Here is a 19,400-nt window from a genome sequence, read left to right on the forward strand (position 1 = left end):
ACCTGAAGTGTGAAGCTCTACTCGACTCTGAGACTACTCTGATCTGTAGCCAGAGCCGCTCAAACAGAAAATCAGCAAAATTAGGAAATTCCAGAAAGTCAGAGGCTGGTCTATTAGAGTCCAGTCAATTTCCCTTGGACAACTGAAAGGTGTGTGTGCGAGACAGAGTGAGAGAGCAGAGACAAAAATAAAGCTGTTACAGGCCAGGTGAGCAGAGCACATGGGTGAATAAAATGAGAGGATAAAACATGAGAAGATGAAAGGGAAAAAAGAAAGAAATTTGGCAAATGTTATAATATCCAAAAAAAGAGGGAACGATCTGTTCTGGGCGTTACAGTCAGAGGCAGAGTGATGGGATGGAAAAAAAGACGAAGGGCACAACATATCAGAAAGAGTGATATACGGTGCTGCGGTGGACTGGCGCATAAATCTCCACTCCTCCGTGCTTCTGGAAATCAATTCTTTCCATTGGTTGCTGCTTTATTTATGGGTCACCATTAGGGATAAACCATCAGCAGCTATGATGACTGAGTTGCTATTACGGAGAGGTGGAGCTCGGTGGGGCAGGAGGGCTGTCACCAATACATCCAGCTGCCTCCCTTGAGAATCGAATGAGTGACGACATTAAAGGTTACACTGCTGCAACCAGGTGGGCCATTAGTCATCAGCCTTTGACAATTATTAAATCACAATTTTGAGTTATTAAATCACAATTTTTTCAAGTGTTTATATTGTTTTCACTTTCATCCAAAAAACTTGACAAAGTTTGGAGATATCATTATACCTTGGATGTAACGAAACTAGATTTCACCCTGCTTGTGGAGAATAAAAATAAGTATAAAATAAGAATAAAAAAAACAATACAGTTACAAAACTGTATCACTGTGCAGAAGGAAACATCCATCTACTCATGAACGACAGGGGCTTGTGTTTGTGACAGTGCGGGGGGCAAACACTAATGGCGTCCGCCTTGACATAGCTTTATTGTTAGCTGCCTTAGTTAGCAAGCCTTACATCGATCAATAGATGCACGTTTCCTTCTGCACGGTGTAGCTCGGTAGACAGAAAATAGTTCCTACATGAAACTGCTCACAACACGGTCTGTAGATTATCTTGAGTTGGCAGGATTTCTGCAAAGAAACATTGCTGTTGAGTTTTACAAATGTATTTGAGCAGCATAAGCCGAGTGCCATCTAGTTCCATTATATTCGAGAGAAAGCAGACGGCTGAGATCTCCAAAACTCGGCAACTGACACTGAAACAATCCAGATTGATAAATAGCATGACAGGTAAGAGGAAAAAGATGTACTGTCCCTTTAATAATGTGACTTGGTATCAAAGGATTGTGAAGCAGGCGATGTTTCTTCCTTCTTCCTTCCTGACAAAGCTACTGACTCTGTGTGTGTTTGTGTCTCTGGCTGCCAGTCTCACTGACAGGAACGCAGCAGCTCCTCACGCAGAGAAGAGTCAATCCCTAGTGACAACGTCACCGACTTGTCAGGTTCACTGTGACCGCTTGTATCGCTGCGACCTCTCCTTCGACCTCTCTCCGGCACCCATTTGACACGACTCCCTCTCTGGCCACACCTTCTCTGCCTGTTATTGCCGCCCCCCTGCTTGGCTCCTCGTCCGTCTTTCTGTCTGCCAGCTAGCCTGCTTCAGGACTAAGGAGGCCAGCCAGCTTTATTAAAAGAAAACAGGCAGGAGAAATAACCAGGTATGCAGGGATATGAGGACAGTTAATCTGTTGGCAACGTCACTGAGGCTGTCAGGGAGCTTCCACTGAACACAAGCCAGAAATATATATTGTCTGAGGGTGCCTCATTGGCCGGGACTCATCTATGGTGCTCGCAGGTGAGAGCTTATTCTTTGCAGCTCCACTGACCTTCCAAATTGAAAACGAAAAGGCAGAGTAAGGCTACGATACACGGGTGAAAGAATAGGATAAAACTGAATAGAAAGGCGTACAGCACAGTTTTCCTCTGCGTCTTAAAGCTTTCTGGCAGGCTCCAAGAGAAGGCGCTGACCCATGGACGACAAAATCCCTATCACCTGACTGATCAGTCATCCCCCGCTGCTCTCCTCCCTGCCCCCTCTCTTATTTTTAATGAAATGTCTCCAGCTAAGACTCGACACCACCTCATAAACATGAGCAGACGCGCCGGGGAGTTCATATCTCCTTTTTCCATTTCATCAACAAGAACAAGAGCAAAACATCAGAACATTTTGTCTTCTTCCTCCTCAGCTGCTCCCTGCGCAAAAAATTCTCACACTTTCAGTTCATGGGGTCCTGCTGATGTTTGGCTCAGAGGGAAACATCCAGAATTAAACCAACCACAGCTGTTTATTTGAATGCTAAAAACTGAATTTATGACTCCTTCCCATCGGCCAGCCAGAAGATAAGAAATGATGTTGAAATAAATATTTTCCCGTAACACTTGAGCGCAGATGAATCTGTGCCCATCTCCCTCTTCCTCTCTCTCTCTCTGTTTTTCACTCTCTGATGCTGCACAGATCTGCCACTCTGCCCGGCCGTGAGATCCCCAGTGGGTCTTTCTGGAATGTCGATTTCAGTTAATTAAATTTCTGGCATTGCCCATGAAGCCACAGAGGGAGCCACAATAGTACAGGCATCTGCAGATCTGTGAAGTTTTACTGTAAGTGACATTTTCTGCCCACAAATTGAATTCCTGTGGTTGTTTATGTGAATCCAGAGACAGTGGAAATGGACAACAACATAACGGTAAATGGCTGCATTTAAATCACACTATTATCCAAAATGCAAGGTGTTAGCCTGACCATTGGGAGCAATTTGGGGGCTTAATGCCTCTGCCAAGGTTTAGTGGACGACTTGCTTTACCTCCTGAGGCACCGCTGCCCTCAATTACACATTTACAGGTTAAAAGGTCCATCTTGTTTTGTCTCATGATTTATGGAGCTCCATTTGACAACATATCTGCATGACCCTCTGCGGCATCCAGATCATTTATCACCATCGACTGTCTTATCTCTGTCCACGTCCTCTCATCAGCTCAAAGCTTGGAAACGGTTTCAAAACAGACGTGAGACAGATGTCAAAAGGCAGCATATAAAATATATCCATTTGTGATGAAGAGCAGACGCAAACTCTCCCATTCACACAGATAAAATGGAGACCAGCGTTGAGGAGGTCAGCGGTCCGCTCATCAGCAGCGTTGAGATGGTTAGTGGTGAAACTCTGCCCTCTGCAGGAGAAAAGCTCTCATTGACCTGTTTTTCAGGCTGGTTGACTGGAGCTGAGCTTCAGTGCTCTTCCAGTCCTTTTACTGAAGCACAAGCACTGCTAGTGGCCCCACAGCTGTACTACATGTTGGGGAAGAGAGTCAATACTGTAGTTCTGATCTATGTGTTTCATCCTATAGATAGCGGTTATACAAGGAAACAGAGCTGGCAGGATGGAGTTCCTTTTTAGACTGATAAAGTAAATGTAACTATAACCCTAAAAAGCCCAAAATGTATCTTTATGTTATATTTTTCCAAAGAAAGAGCTTCACCAAGGTTTGTAATGTGCTGGGGAACATTGATGAGCAGCTACACACAAGTGTCATTTATTGTATTATTTCTGTATTTCAAATCAACCAAAACAAAACAAGAAAATATCCAAACTCTGCATTCTTACTGTATGGTTGGTCCTCAGATGCCCATTAATTCTAATCAACTCTGCCACGTCTGCATGCTATATTGCATGATGACTAGCGATATCTATAAATATGAATAAGTATTATAAATATAACAAGAAGTTCATTCTCCTAAGCATTCTCCTAAACAACTGAAGTAGATGGGGACTTGTTTTAAAATGTAAGAAAAACAACGTGAGATACAGCCTAAACACTTGAAAAAGGGTATAAATAACGTCTTTTCATATCAATTTGTGATCTCTAATGTGATCTCTGAGTTTCAGTCAGTTTTTTTTGCGTTTTTACGTCTCCATCTACTTCAGTTGTTTAGGAGAATGCTGCAACACTGTTTGGCTGCGAAGCTCCAGAAATGTTTTGTGGACTACGAACCATCCCCCAACTTTCCTTTTTTGGGTGAACTTATTCTTGTATTTGTCAACAACTGTAATTCTTCCAGAGAGCAACCATGACTGCTGTATAAACAGATGATGACTAACAATAGTAAAACTATTAACTATTAACTACACTATAACGTATTCTGAAGTTTTTATTACATGTTTACTTATAATACGGGGGTTATAAAGTGCCACCATATATTACACTTGAGTAACTGTATTCACTTTAAGTCATTTATTTAATTAAAAGAAAATCAATGTAATGTACATATTTACTGTTTCATGCCTGCTTAAACACACAGCACATAAATCTGCAGCTGACTTACAGCTAGATGTGATCTTTAACCTCAGAGGTCAGTGTAAGTCCCTGTGCTGTGGAAGTCAATCCACAAAGACTGCTGACTCACTGTCCTCAAAGACACACACACACACACACACACACACACACACACACACACACACACACACACACACACACACACACACACACACACACACACACACACACACTGTCCTGCCTTGTGAGACAACAGTTGCCAAATCAAAGTCTCAGAGCCTTGAGGGGTCTTTGACGAGGATATGAGTCCTCAGCAAAATGACGGATAGTTTACTTTACGTAATCTCACTGTTAGCACTAGCATTAGAGGACGTAGATTCAATCTCTGTAGTGATTTTCTTGTCCCACCAATAGACAAAGATACACTGAGACATCTTAGTTTAGGTCTTTGGGATGAAACTGTATCAAATGCATGTCAGTGCTGTGCGTTTCGATACAAATAAAAAACTGCTATTGTTCATCTAAATGAAATAAAAGTATAAATATCTGAACTACAACAACTGGTCACTTTCTTAAAAAATAGGTCCCATCCTCGTTATCCAGAAGCAGCACAGGCCATCTCTGCCATGCTTAATGGACTTGGGCGGAGGGGCCATCAAAACTGTGAGCAGAGTACATCCCTCAGCAGGTAGCGTCCTGAAATAGCAACCTTGATCCTAATGGTGCACAGCACAGCCCCTGGCTCCTGACGAATCCATCCTGAGAGCCCCCCTGTCCCCGAGCAAGCAGTCCTCCTGAGGCACGCACACACAAAGACAGACACAGACACACACACGCAGTGACAGACAGAAAGACGCACACGCATTTATCTCCACGCACCCGTCGGCTCTGATTAACCCATTTCCTCTTGTTTTTTCACTGTTTCTCACGTGCTGTACTCCTCTCTGCAGACAGACGCCACAAAGGCAGGTTGCAGGTTGGCATCATGACTTCCCCCGGAGGCGGCTCACTTTACAAAGTTTCACGTTTCGGGTGGTCAATTTAGTTGAGAGGGAAAATAAAAGTCAAACGTGAAATGAGAGCCCCTGGAGGTGCCTGCGTGGAGGGAAAGGTGAAAGAGGGAGAGAGAGATATCTCTCTGTGTACCTGCAGCACTGAGGACACTGACATTGTTGAAAGAGGGCACCGTGCACAGGTGATACACTGAAGTGCAGAGACTATAGCCTGCACTGCCACTGATATGACAAAGACATCAGATAAGCAGGAGGTATGATCTGCTGAAGCACTGTAACACAGACAAACACAGTCAGCTCTTTTATATGTGCACATTGGTGTTTTTCTTTATACACAGTATACTCAGTAGTTTTTGTTTATATTATATTTTTGTTGTTTACCCCTTCTTTACCATACGAAAGCTTTTATATTAATCAAAATTGTTTATTTGTGGATATAAACATTCACTAAGTTAATAGAATCTCTGTTTGGGTATGGGATAAGTGGCCAGTTAAAGCGCAAGAGGCAATACAAGTCAAAGCTATCAGTGGCAGAAGAGATTTAATTTATATTCTGTTTCTAACAGGAGCTTAAAACAAGAGATTCACTCTTCATAAAAAACACTTTGGTGCTATGCATTGTGCTGTAATAAATCTCTTAAATCGAACTCTTAAGTGGAATCTGGCATGCTGCTTCACGAGCTGCTGAAGACAAAACCTTTGTGTTACAGCCCTAGTGTTGTGGGCGTGTTTGTGTTGTGTTTTTGTGTTGTGTTTCCACTCAGGTGTCGCCCTCGGTCTCCCCCCTCCTCCTTGCCAATGTGTGGCGGTCCACACCTGATCCTACTTGCCACTTAGGCCGGGTGGTGTAAAGTGCTGCTGGTGCCAGTGGGCTGGGCGGCTGTGGTGTGCAGGAGCCAGAGTGACTGAGCTACAGACTGCACATTTTCTTTTGGAGACGAACCTATCTTTTTGACCAGTGTTACTTTTTGTAAATAAACTATTTTCTAGCTCAACAACTACATCCTGTTTCTTTTCCCTCCTTTACGCTCGGTTTTATTTTACTTTATTACTCCCCTCATCCCCTGGCCTTACAGGGATGTAACATATTGTGCACTGAAACATAGTCACTCTAAAGCTTCTTAAGACAAGGAGGAGGAACGGATTGTCCTAAAAAAACAATGTATGGACCGATACAAAAGTAATCCATCTCAATCAAAACTTAGAAGTGTGTTGTGGCAGAAATCCTGCCCTCTGCCAGTATTTTCTTATTTTCATACTTTTTTTGTGATGGGGACGTTTCTGGGCGTCAGCGATTCTGGAGAAAGAAAGATAGATGACTGGGATCTGGGAATGAGACTCAAAAATAAGCTCTCTTTCTTTCCAGACTTGCTTACTGCACATTTAAATGGTATAAAAACAGCAACCAACAAATCCTGCATAGTATAGCTTTTAGCAATATTCATCAACAAGAGAAATTGATGGTGACACCCAAGTTGCCAGAAGAAAAATGTAACTTACCATATTGACATTCATACAAAATGTATCATATTACATTCTGGTTACATGTATAGAAGCTTACTTTCATGACGGTGGTGGAGTTACGTCTACACGGTAAGGCTGCCATGCCAGTGGCTTCAGTTCGAGACTGCGTTTCACTATTTAAAGTGTAAAAGCACTGGATACAAAACCAAGTGTTTTTAAAGAGACGCCATGACATGTCCAGCCTGCTTTGATGTGACAAAACCAGATATTTTAAGCCAAAACAAGATCTTGCCCTAACCCTAACCAAGTGTTTTTTGTGTCAAACCCTAACTAGACAATAAGCACAGTGTTGTCACAACATAATATAAAAAGATCAACATAAAGAAATGTTGAGTAGCAACATATCCGTGGTTTTGCAGAAATGCACATCGCTGATATTTATTCCAGCCAGCGATTGATGCTAAATAGTGGATGATCAGAAGGACAGGAAGATCTAAGAGCACCCCGTACAAACCAGCATCTCCTTCTCTTTTCAAATTTCTACACCTCTAAGAAAAGTCATACAGAAAATACTTGAAAAGCCCATAAAAAAATGGGTTATACAGTATATTTTTCACTTAATAAAGATGTAACTGTCAATTGCAGCCTGTCGCTTGAGTATGAAGATGCAGTTAAAAAAAAATTGTCTTATGCTTATTGCTTTCTTTGACACCACTTGTCTCTGCTGATAGAAATGCTGACCTTTAATAGTGAGACAAACTATTAGTCATCTTTCACAATCATATCATATATCTCTATTATAATCTTAAGTGTGTTACATTAAACCAACAAAATGTAGCTCAATAGTAACATATGACCATAATATAGTGGCAAACAGATGGTAAATGTTTAATATATGCATCGATGACAGAAAAACAGAGCCCAACAGATATTTCCCTAAAATAAAAAAAACTACTTTGGCATGACCACAGATCACAACCTGTTTTCTCTCTCAGTACACAACTGCCCATTCACATGATTTTAACCTGTGTGCACGATCACCCGAACCCCCCGCACCCAGGGCAAAGTAATTGTGTTACCATGGAAACAGAGGAGAGGGCCTAAATTCTGAGCTGCTGGGAATCCATCCCATCTCTCGTTAGAGGAGGCTGCTGCTTCTGCTGCTGCCACGTGGTACGAGATGAATGTTGGAGTCATAAATTAACCCAATCTTCTCTTTTTTTATAATCCAACACGTCTCCTGAAGGAGCCAATAACTGTATTCTTAAGACTGACACAACGGGGTTACTCGTCACGGTGCAAAAACCACAGCCAAAAAAAAAAAGAGGAAAATCTAAATTTAACAGCACAAAAAAGCCAGTGCTCTTTTTTTTTTTTTTTTTTTTTTTTTACTGAGTGTGAGGGATTACTGTTCCATTTAGCCCGACTGTACACTACAAGGTGTTGTAATTGCTTTTAAGTGTGATAAATTATTCACGGCCAAACATTTCAGCGCTAGAAATGGAGCTGGGACCAAAACAGGGATGGATGTAAAAGCAGAGCTAAAATTATACCAAAACACCAGAGCTACTGAAGGTCACAGAGGACACACTGGCAGTCACCGAGGCTTAAAAAGCCACTACTAAATGTCTAATAAGAGAACGTTACTGTGATTAAATCAAAGCTGGCACATGAACCTTGAATAGTGAGCTGAACCGAAGTATCCCACAGGAAAAAGCCACACAGGGCTACAGTGCTTGAGAGCGCTGTCAGGTCAGCTGATTTGATCAATAAAATTAATTCCACTGCCCCATTAAGTAAACATCGCAGGGCTCGTATGGTGCTTAATGTTATTTATGTAATATTGACAGCTACCTGCGTGGTGGTTCGCAAAAATGAGTATTAATATACTGTAAACAAACACGTAAACAAAGAGCACGACGGCGAGAACAATAGGTCATCTTCAACCAGTTGTAGCACATTAAATCAATACTACAGAGCAGGGGCGACGTGGGGATGAGCACGTGGCCATGTGTGAACCAATACTGCTACTTTTCTTCGATCCCTCTTCCAATCATTCTCCTCTCTTTTCATTTTCTGTCCTTCCATCTCCCCTCGTTGTTCCCCTTCATTCTTCTCTCATCCTATCTCCTCGTGCCCTCTACTAAGTCCTCCATCTCTGCCCTCCTCCATCCCAATCTTCTTCTGTCCCCCCCTTTCAGAATTGCTGACCTGCAGACTCCCTAATGCGACCAATCAATATCACACAGAGGACAGCAGACCGCCGGACATACTAATATGAAGACACACTTCCTGCAATGTATGCAGCCAGGCATCCCTTCAGTCATGATCATCTCTCTCACACATACACAGCACGCACGTACACACACTATAAACCAAGAGTGATTGATTAATTTAATTTAATTTCATGTGAACTGTTCCATATGACCCTGGGTAAAATAGGGCCTTCTCACTTACAGGCTGCTGCTGTGGATGTCATAGATCATTGCCTCATCTATCTATAGAACCAACATTGATCCTGCATGCCCTTCCTGCCTGACATTATGGATGCATAGTGCTGCGGGATGAGCTAACACAAGGGGCAGGGAGCATGTCATTAGGCAGAGGGCTACCTGTCTTTAAACAGCTAATGAATCACTGCGATCAAAATCAAAGCCATAGGGAACGTGAAAGATACAGTTTATGGATTTGCTGCTGGTTAATGGTGAGTGCAATTAACGAGAGGGAATCATCGGCTGTCCCCAACAGCAGGCGTGAACCCGCAGTCTGTAAAAGTAACATACTTTAAACTGACAAGTGAAAAGTACACAGGGGTGTAAACCATGGCCTTTACTTTAACTTGCTATTCCTATAGTTTTATACGACTTTGTAAATGCTTTCACATTTATCATCAGTATTATACCAGATGTGCTGGTCTGGGGATAAAGTGGGCAGGGATACCAAAAAACACTCTTGAACAGTGATTACTGTCAGAATATAGAGCTATTTAACACATATTTTAATAAAAACACATCACTTACAGCAGCTTTAATCTCCCCAATATCTCTTATTAGAGAATGTGGTAGTAGCAGAAAATCTCTATTTAGTATTATAATCATTATTTTTATTTTAATATTGTTCCACAGACACCAGGTATACATGCCTCCCCCACTATAATGTAGACTATGACTCCTTTATTATTTAATAGATATTCTATATGTAGATATGCAACCCCACAATCCCACCACACACACCCTGCCATCACATACATCACTCTTATTGTCAGTTCTATCTTTTTTTCTTGTGTTGGTGGTGTTCTTTTGTTTCTGTCGTCAGCACTGGAGCTGAGGTGATTAATAAATCAATACTGAAAACATACAAACACGTCACACACAACATGTCTGTCCTTTGATTTGTGTATCACTGACAATAATAAATGTAGCGGTGCTTCCCCTAGAGGCAGGTAAAGACCGAGCAGAGCTGTGGTCTCAGTCAGATGTTGCCTGCTGACTTCATGTGCAGCTTTCTCTTTATTGCGTCATATATCAACAGAAGTCGTGTCCACGGCCTCACTGTGTGTGTGTCTTTGCGTTTTTATGTGCGTGTGTGCGAGTGTGCGAATGTACAGAACAGTCATAAAATCCCAGAGCCAACTGTTTTAAAAGTCGGGCCTCACACACGATCACAATCTCATGAGGTCACGTGACTTAAACAGCATCAAATATAGAAACGTCTTCATGCAGCATTCATGACGTCTGCTGAATTTCAAGGTTTACTTTAAATTGAAAGCCTTGTTATCCTCCAAATTTAACTTAACAGATTCAACAGCTTTTGACTGATGTCTGGTGTTAATTTCCCACACTGATGATCCTTAGAAGCTTAGCGCTACTGTGGATTTCATAATTTGTTGATTTAATAACTGTTGCTGCTGTAACACCACATCCGGTTCCAGGCACCGTACGCAAAGGTACAGGCACAGAACAGGCACACACACACGTACGTAATCACAGAGGTTGCAGACGATTTTCAGTGGCCTGTTTCAGCTCAGGTATGATGAACGACTCGTATGTGGAATGCAATTTTGCCCTGTTGTGCCTTGAGAACAAGGGATGAAGAGAATGAGTTATACGGAGTCTGCGGAGCCTCCTGTCTATCCGGGGAAAATATATTCATCTAATCGGAACATCCTGCTCCCTGCTGTCAAACCATTCTCTCATCTCTCATACGACCCATCCATGTCATAACCTCCGCTCCTCCCTCACATTCATCACTCCGTTTTGTAATCTCTCTTCCCCACTCTCTCTGTCAGTCGCTGTTTGAGTGTTTGCCATCTCCGGTCTGCACCCATCAGCCCCGGCAGAGACCTGAGAGGTCTGCCTCACCACAGAGTACATGATGAAGTATGTTCAGTGTCCACCGGCAACGTCTGCCGGACGATAACACTAAAAAGGTCTGGAGGTATCTTTGAAAAAGCTTTCATGAGCAGAAATAATTAATTAAATTGAACTATTTGGTCCAAAGTTTGAACTCTATGGTTGGATTTCTCTCCTTTGTTTAATCAAGGTGGTTTCATCGATTGATTTAATTCAGATGAAGCAGGAGCATCACCACACATTGAATTTCAGTGGACATTTACCGGCAGACATCTCAGTGCTTACACTACCAGTCAGATGGTATAGATTTTACTAAAGTCGATTCTTCTGGTGTAAAAAGGCTTTTTCTTCCTAATCCAACAATTAGCGGGACATACGGCTTCGGTCACACTATAAAACACTGAAGTTTTAGGTAGTCTATGTGTGTGTTTTCATCTCTGTTGTTCTCATCTTTCTTTCATCTTGTCTCATTTTCTCCTCCTCCAAGGTCTCCAGATGTACATGAATACAATCCTATGCTCAAGGACTCATGTTGGGAATAGCATGTAACTTGTGACATGTGTTGTACTGTTCATGCAGACACTACAGACTTCTGTTTAGACAGGGGCTTTCTGTTTTACATGCACACATCGATGCACATGTAGGTTTGCTGGCATGTGCTCATGCAAAAAGGGTTACTTCTGGGTGTGTGTTTTTTGCGCTGACATTGTAAATACACAGATGAACAGTGTATATGTGTGAGAGGACACGTGTAGGGTACTGCTGGCGCTTTGGTACACGGACATCTGTAGGTATATAAGAGTCTGTGTGCAAAAGCATCTGTATATACTGGAAAATAATCTGCATATTATATTTATGTGTATTATTTTTTGGTTAGTGGGGTTTTGGATCCAGGGTGGTTTCATCATGATGTAATACAGTCTTTAAACATGAGTACGTGGTTCATTCAAATTAACTGATACATCCAGCCCTTTAAATTCTGATGCCACAACTCAATGAAGAAAAAAAGGACCACATTTACATAAAGATGCTAAAAATCCCTCTCAGTTTGTTTTGGAAGTGACAGGTAACTTCCATTTACTCTGTACTGTACTAATATGGGAAGTCTGCCAAATTAGCATCCCAGATGCGTGATCTGCTTATATGACCTGACTGAGCTGGGCCAGGCAATTCTGGCACTGAGTCAGACTCAGACATTTCAGGTTTGTGATCGCAGTAACGCCTGAAGAGTAAAAGAACAAACTAGGCTCACTAGGAAACGACATCAGCTGCCTGTTGAATTGCATTAGAGGACCTTGTGTACGTTTCTGAGAGGTGACTTTGAGAGTTTGTGTTAATAATCAAGGCAGAAGTTTTTTTTGTGTTAGTGTTAGAACTTAATTAGCAACTATAATAAAACACTTTTTAAACACAATAAAGTAGCATATTATTGTGATACCACTGCACTGGAAAGCTCAAATATAGATGTCGCTTAGTGGATAAAGAGTGATACAGGTTCTGCTAGCTACACAAGAGTAAGCGGTCAAGTGTGGTTTTATATGATGGGTGAGGTTAGCTAGTCACCTCATATCACATTTGATTGGATAATGTAGGTATCTTTCCCTGAGTTCAATTTGAATCACTACTACTACCCAAAAATATGTTTTATGGGACGAGAAAAGAGGGGTTTGATATCAAAACACTCTATACGTTTGAAAGATATAGTTACTTGAGCTTAACCAAACCTTAAGATCAGAAAACGGACATCTTAATTATCTTGTGACAAAAACTAAAAGTCTTTAGAAGGTACTGACCATTGGTCCATTCAGAAATGGATGACAAGACAGCCACAGAAGATAAGCCAAAACATCTCGAACGCACCCTTGGGGCCAGCTGCAATACAGGTAATATTCCCCTCCCCCTCCATCTTAGCAGGGACATGGGCCACCCTAAAAACTCAACATAACTTTAGACAAAATATTTAACGAAAGACGGTATCTGACATTTTGTGTAGTTCTTACTTGGGGGTGTGTATGGGCGAGATACCACGGCCTTGATACCTGATCACTAATGCAAAGACTCCAAATGACGTGACTGACGTCATCAGTGCAAGATGGCAGCAGGAGTATATTTGGCCTGATTTTTGTACACTGAAAGAGAAGTGGAGAGTCGTTGTCTGTCCTTGTATATGTGATTTGTACTGATTAATACCAAGCACCAGGTATTGACGTCACCTGATGTACCGGGGCATAGAAACTCTTTTTTCCATAAGCTCACATTGTCAAAGAAGCGGCTGTAGAAGGGTGGATCATTTTATTACTCATTTCATTATCAGAATTTGATTTGGAAAGTTTGCATGATTAAAACATGTCATCCCTATTCAAGCTAGCCAGGGGCTGAACTGGAAGCTTGCTGGTCTCTAAGTGTGCTCTATGGGCCCCACAATGCAGAAGATCGAGGTTATTTCATACCAGTGAAGTCAAACATTTTGCTGTATCCAGTTCTCATTATACGTCCACGAGACTGTGAATAAAAAAAAAAGTAAATTGTCTTTTTTGGACAGACTTAAGACCGCAGTGGGAATCCAACCAGTCCAGCCATCAGACACATAGCTGTGCCTCGTCTCATTGGATCTCACCAAAACAGCGTGTACTTTCAGCTCAAGGACTCCGAATATCAGGTCACACTTCACACTTAACATCAATAGACACACACACACACACACACACACACATATACCCAGTGACATTGTTGTGAGGAATCAATCCTTTGCTCCAGTACACATTGGCAGCTACTTTGAATAAGGAGACAAATAGAGGAGCCATCGGTCTGTATTGAATAAATAATAGCTAAAATCCCAGGTGCGTTCACCCAGTTTAACCACAGACTTCTCCACAGCTTTCACTCTGTTGTTTTTTTTATCACACGAAAATAGCTGCAAGTGAAAGAAAGAAAACACTGCATTATGAAGTAGATCATTGCTTTCATCTATTATTCATGCTTCAGACTTTCACTCATGGACATCTTGTGATGGTCCACAGCAGAAAAACAGAATAGAAGCTAATGTATTTGCGTAACATGCTCTGTGCATCCGATACGGTTGCATGGAGTGAGAGCTCAGTGAGATGAAATGGATACTCAGGCCTTTTTTTAGTCTGCAACTTCAATATTCTTGATGGAAAAAGAGGAGGCGTAATTGAGAATCAATGCTTGAGAGTAACATGTGAACTTGGAGCTCCGCCGAGTATTGTACAGGATAAAACATGTACATAGTGATTCTCTGACAGCACTGCATGTACTGCAATATTAGGTGCTAGAGAAAGAAGGGATGAAAAGACTGTACAGGAAGGGAAATTTACTTCAGAGGGAATTCACAGGTTCTCTTGAGGCTGCGTTTGAAGACTATCCATGCTGATGGATGGTCTTTAAAGATAAAACTGTGAAGCATCACTACTCTGACTCCGACTCCTTCTCCAACTCGGGCTTGTCTATAGTCAAGCCTGAAATACTTCCGCAGTATTCACATCAGTGTGTGACATATTAGGAAGGCATGATCCGGAGGATGTAGCAAATACAGAGGCGATGGGATACATTTCCATAATTATTCCTTCTTTTTTTTATGTGGCAAAAAAATTGTATGTATATTGAAACTTCAATTTAAAAGAGTGTAGTTCTGAATACTTCAACAATGGCCATTCAATTTAAAACTTACATACTGAACAGTGTCCTTAAATTTTTCATCCTATTTTTTTTTTTTTTTTACCCCAGTAACATGGTTGTTACAGTTGGAGACCACATCGCCCACTCAAGCCAAAGTGCACCATGACTGCTACAAGTTTTTGTTTTTTTGAGATGGCATAACAGCAAAGTCACATCCAACTTTCATTCACCATCTGCCTCTACAGCTCCACTACAAGCCACCTCTGCTCTTACTTACCACACGCCTGCAAAGGTAACAAAAAAAACTGTGATTTAGGTCAGACGGATCACTGCCAAGTATTATGCAGTGGAGCGCTCAAGGTTGTTTTAGAAATCCATGGGATATTTTGGCTTCTGTGTCAAAATTAGAAACTGACAGGAAACTTCATGCCAGCAGTCAATCAAACTGACGTCTATGTGAGTGTGTGTGTGTGTGTGTGTTGAGGATGCGGTGCTGTGTCATCTCTAAGCTCGTCCCTGACTGTCAACCCCACCCTGCGACTTCCTGTGTCCACCTCCAACCCTCCTTCACATCAATAATGGATTCACTTGTGTGAACTGTGAATGCTTCCTCTCTTTAAACGTAATCATAACGAGTCCCACTCCTGCTCTGACGACAGGCCGGCTGCTGCGGAGGGGAAGAATAATGACTCCTTACACAGGCAGGCGCACCAGGCTGCTCCCAATTAAGGCCAGCTAAAATACTGAACACCCAATGAGCATGTACACACACTTAAACACACACACATACACACCAAAGACTGTCAACATGGAGAGGAAGGACCGGGGCAGATGAGGAAACATCACACAGTGAACATTTATTAAAGGAGACATCTACAGAGGGTCAAGACATAAAGAAAGTAGTCGAGAGGAGAGAGAGATATTCAGTAGTGTTGCTGAGCAGGAAGAGAGATTTATCTGTATCTGTGTGTCCACTGTGGTCTCATGCCACAAAAAAACAGCCTTACCAAGCATGCATTAGCAGCAGGTTGGCATGCTTTTACATCATAAACCGTTGGTTGCTTTCCCAAAAGCCACATCACTCACAAACACACACACACGCAGGTACACACACACAAGCACACACACAGACGAGAACGCTTGAGTTGTCCGTTAGCGAGAGTGGGCCAAACGCAGTTCCCAGCTCAATGGACAATCCCAGAGTTAGTAAGGGTTTTTAGGTCCAAGCAGCTTACCCAATCATTTATCAGATTAATACTTTTCATGAGAATAAACCAGTCACAGAGAGACATATGGAACGTGTTAAACTGTGCTCATCTGAAAATCAAAGAAATATTGCATAACCAAAGGTCATCCTGTGTGTCTGTTTGTGTGTGTGTTCATGTGTACTTGTGCATGTGTGTGTGCGCATTAGTGCCCCAGCTTGTGTGAAATGTTAAATCTGAATGAAACCATTAGGAGAAAAAAATGCATTTAGACTTTTCGGGACATTTATTCTCCCTTGGAATCACAGTAACTGTAATTTAGTAAATGTAATCACAGCTTATATTTAATGCAGGGTTATAAAATGCTGCAGAAAACAATGCTGCCTACAGAGAGCGATTTCTAGCACTGTACTCATCCTCATCGTTATTATTCAAATGAGTGGGTTTAATAGTCAAAATAGTTTTCCTTCAATACCGCTCTGTTTCCGTCATGAGACAGCACACAAAACTAGTAAGGAAACATAAAGTTTTTGATCATCAGATAATCATTTTTGTCAGCTTTAAAGCACAACTACCAAACATTTGCTAATTTTTTCCAGCTTCTCAAATTTGGAGGATTTGATGGAGGATACATTCAGACTATAAAACAAGACATTTTTTTTTTTTTTTTACTATTTTCTGACATTTTTTTGACAAAACAATTGATCGTTTAGTCAAAAAAAAAAAAATCATGTCAAGTTGGTGTGATCAAGGCTTACATTGGAGTCGAGCAGATCGATGCTGTCCAGGCTCTTGCTGCGGTGAATGCGGCCTTTGATGCGACGTAGAGAGGGTTTACCCTGGCTCATGGGCAACGAGAGGGTGGAGGTGGCAGGCATTGCCATAGCACCAGCGCCACCTGTAGCACCTGAAGGCTCATCTGAACACCCGGGAGCACCTGAGGGGGATGTTTCTCCATCTTGTGGGGTCACCCTGCAGCGGCAAAGACAGAGAAACAAAGATGATATTAGAAATGATGCAGGCACAAAACGTTTGCTCGTCACAGCAGAATAATACATTCTCAGTGACATCGACATTCAACATCTTAGATTTCTTCTTTTTCTTTTCTTTTATGCCACAGCCATTCTTTCCTTGTGCTAAGTCACACACTTGTGCTCCAGGTTTCTACGCAGAAATGTTGTTGTGTTTAGGTTTCTCTTAATTCTTTACCCAACCTCTTATGGAAATTATGTGCAAAAAGTTGACAAAAATCAGGGTATTGAAAGCTGCGCTAATGTTTATATGAACAAAGCGTCTGTTTTGATTCAGTCTCTGCCAATCATCAGCTTTGTTTACAGCACCAGCAGGAAACTACCAGCCCAGCTCCAAATGGCAGACGGACAAAGCAAATGACTAGCTTAGCTAAAGAGCCAGATATTTCCCTCAGGAGTTTGTGGAGAGCAGAACTGAGTTGAAAGGCAACTGTGTCTGTTGGACGTGTTAATAGGTAACTGTTTACAAACACATTTGTCATAACAATTTAATAAGCATAGGACTGTATAAAAGAGGTGGACGTAGCCTCCTGGTCTGAAAAGTAAAGCCAATCCGTCAGTGTCTTAAACCTACATGCTTTCTAATGGCCAGCAGGAGGCGACTGTACTGGTTGTGAAAAGGAGTCTGGTCGTAGTCTGAGAAAATGATCCTGCTTCTCACTTGATTAATTACCCCAGTAAACAGTTTCCTAATGAGTTAGGTCTTCTTTAATACATGATGTTCATTTTTTAAAATTATGGTCCCATTTGGAGTGAAATGGACAATAAAGACGGATATGATATGATATATCATATGCATGGCTACCTAGTGATTGACAAGTTGCTACCACGGCAACCCGTCAATTAGGATAGAGGCGTAGTAATGTCTATCTGTGTACAATTAAAGGTGCTATATGTTAGCCACCTGTCGAATTAATACTCTGAACAAATAGGGTGGAGCGTATCACCAGAGTTACTGCTGACTGCTGCTAACCGTAGCTGTCGTTAGCTAGTTCGCTAGACTCATCAGAGGACTGTTGGTTTTTACACCACTACCACACAGGCTTTTGTCCACCGGGAGGAGGAGGTTTTCCAACAGGACGGACCACAACTGTCATTGCATTGTCTTGCTGAAAGGCTTTCTACTGAGTCAGTCATTCATTCTTTCTGGCATTCTGTTTTAATCCTGTTAGTGCTTAGCAATGTAGCATCCTTATTAATATCACAGTCAACATGAAATATGAATTCTCCTCGCTGACTAAGCTAGCTTATACTAGTATTAGCTGATAACTTAACTCCACCCTCTCATCAAAATAAGGTATCTGCTGGATCCAAAAAACAGCGAAAATGCCAAACTTGAGGCTTCATGTCAGCATCTGACAACAAAATGAGTAATTTCATGGTGGCTTGGTCCACTTCTTTTATACAGTCTGTTAATAAGGCCATATTATGTCAAGTTTACAGCTTGTTGTTTGTCCCCATAGGTGGCCAAAAACCCAGTTACTGCAGATTCAAGTGCATGTAAAAGTACTATATGTCACCTGAGAGCACCTGTTACATTTAATTTTAAGCTTTATGCCGAGTAATTGAATGTTTTCAGTCGAGACCATTCAGACTGAAAAGTTTCACAGAAATGACTGTAACTGATTGTACAGACCAATCTGAAACTTATAGGTATGTCTCAAACTCTTAAATGTTTCTGATGTTATATAGCTCGTGGGCTCAACAACTTGACGTAACCACATCCATTAAATACCACACAATTCCCAATGACCACGTTTTCTCCGAAGAGCAATCCACACTGTGCACACTGCTAGCAGGCACTCCTGCATAACTGAGGGAAAAACATAAAGATGCCTGGGGGATCCAAGTGACATAACTTTCCTCTTGCTGTCTTTACTTTTTAAAGGACATCCTCTCCTGTTGGCTGTGGTGGCATCCAAGTAAGTGTGAATAATTGGGCTGAATGTCAGCGGGTAGCCTGCAGATGGAGGCAAGGTATGGAGCATCCACTCGTCTTCTATTATTAAGTCACAATGAAGCTGCTTTGCTTCTTACATGCATGGCTGCAAAGGGAGGGGATTTCCAAGGTAGTTTATCCCAATGCTTTAAAAAGCTATTAAAATACAAAACGCTTGGATGAAATGGACCAAAGTTATTTCAAAGTTCCCCTGAATAGTGAAATGTTTTGAGATGGAAGTGTATAACCCTACAAATGAAGACTTCTAGGTCATATGTATGTTGGGCGTATGCAAAATCATCTTCTGCAACAAACCCAAGACTCAATTAGTCGATAATTCAATTGGTCTATCGACAGAAACTTCATTGTAAACTTACTTTACAAGTACTTTTTGTACTTGAGATGCATCATAATGACAAGTTATCAGCC

This window comes from Pagrus major, chromosome 4 (genome assembly GCF_040436345.1).
Source record: "Pagrus major chromosome 4, Pma_NU_1.0".
NCBI classification, from domain to species: domain Eukaryota; kingdom Metazoa; phylum Chordata; class Actinopteri; order Spariformes; family Sparidae; genus Pagrus; species Pagrus major.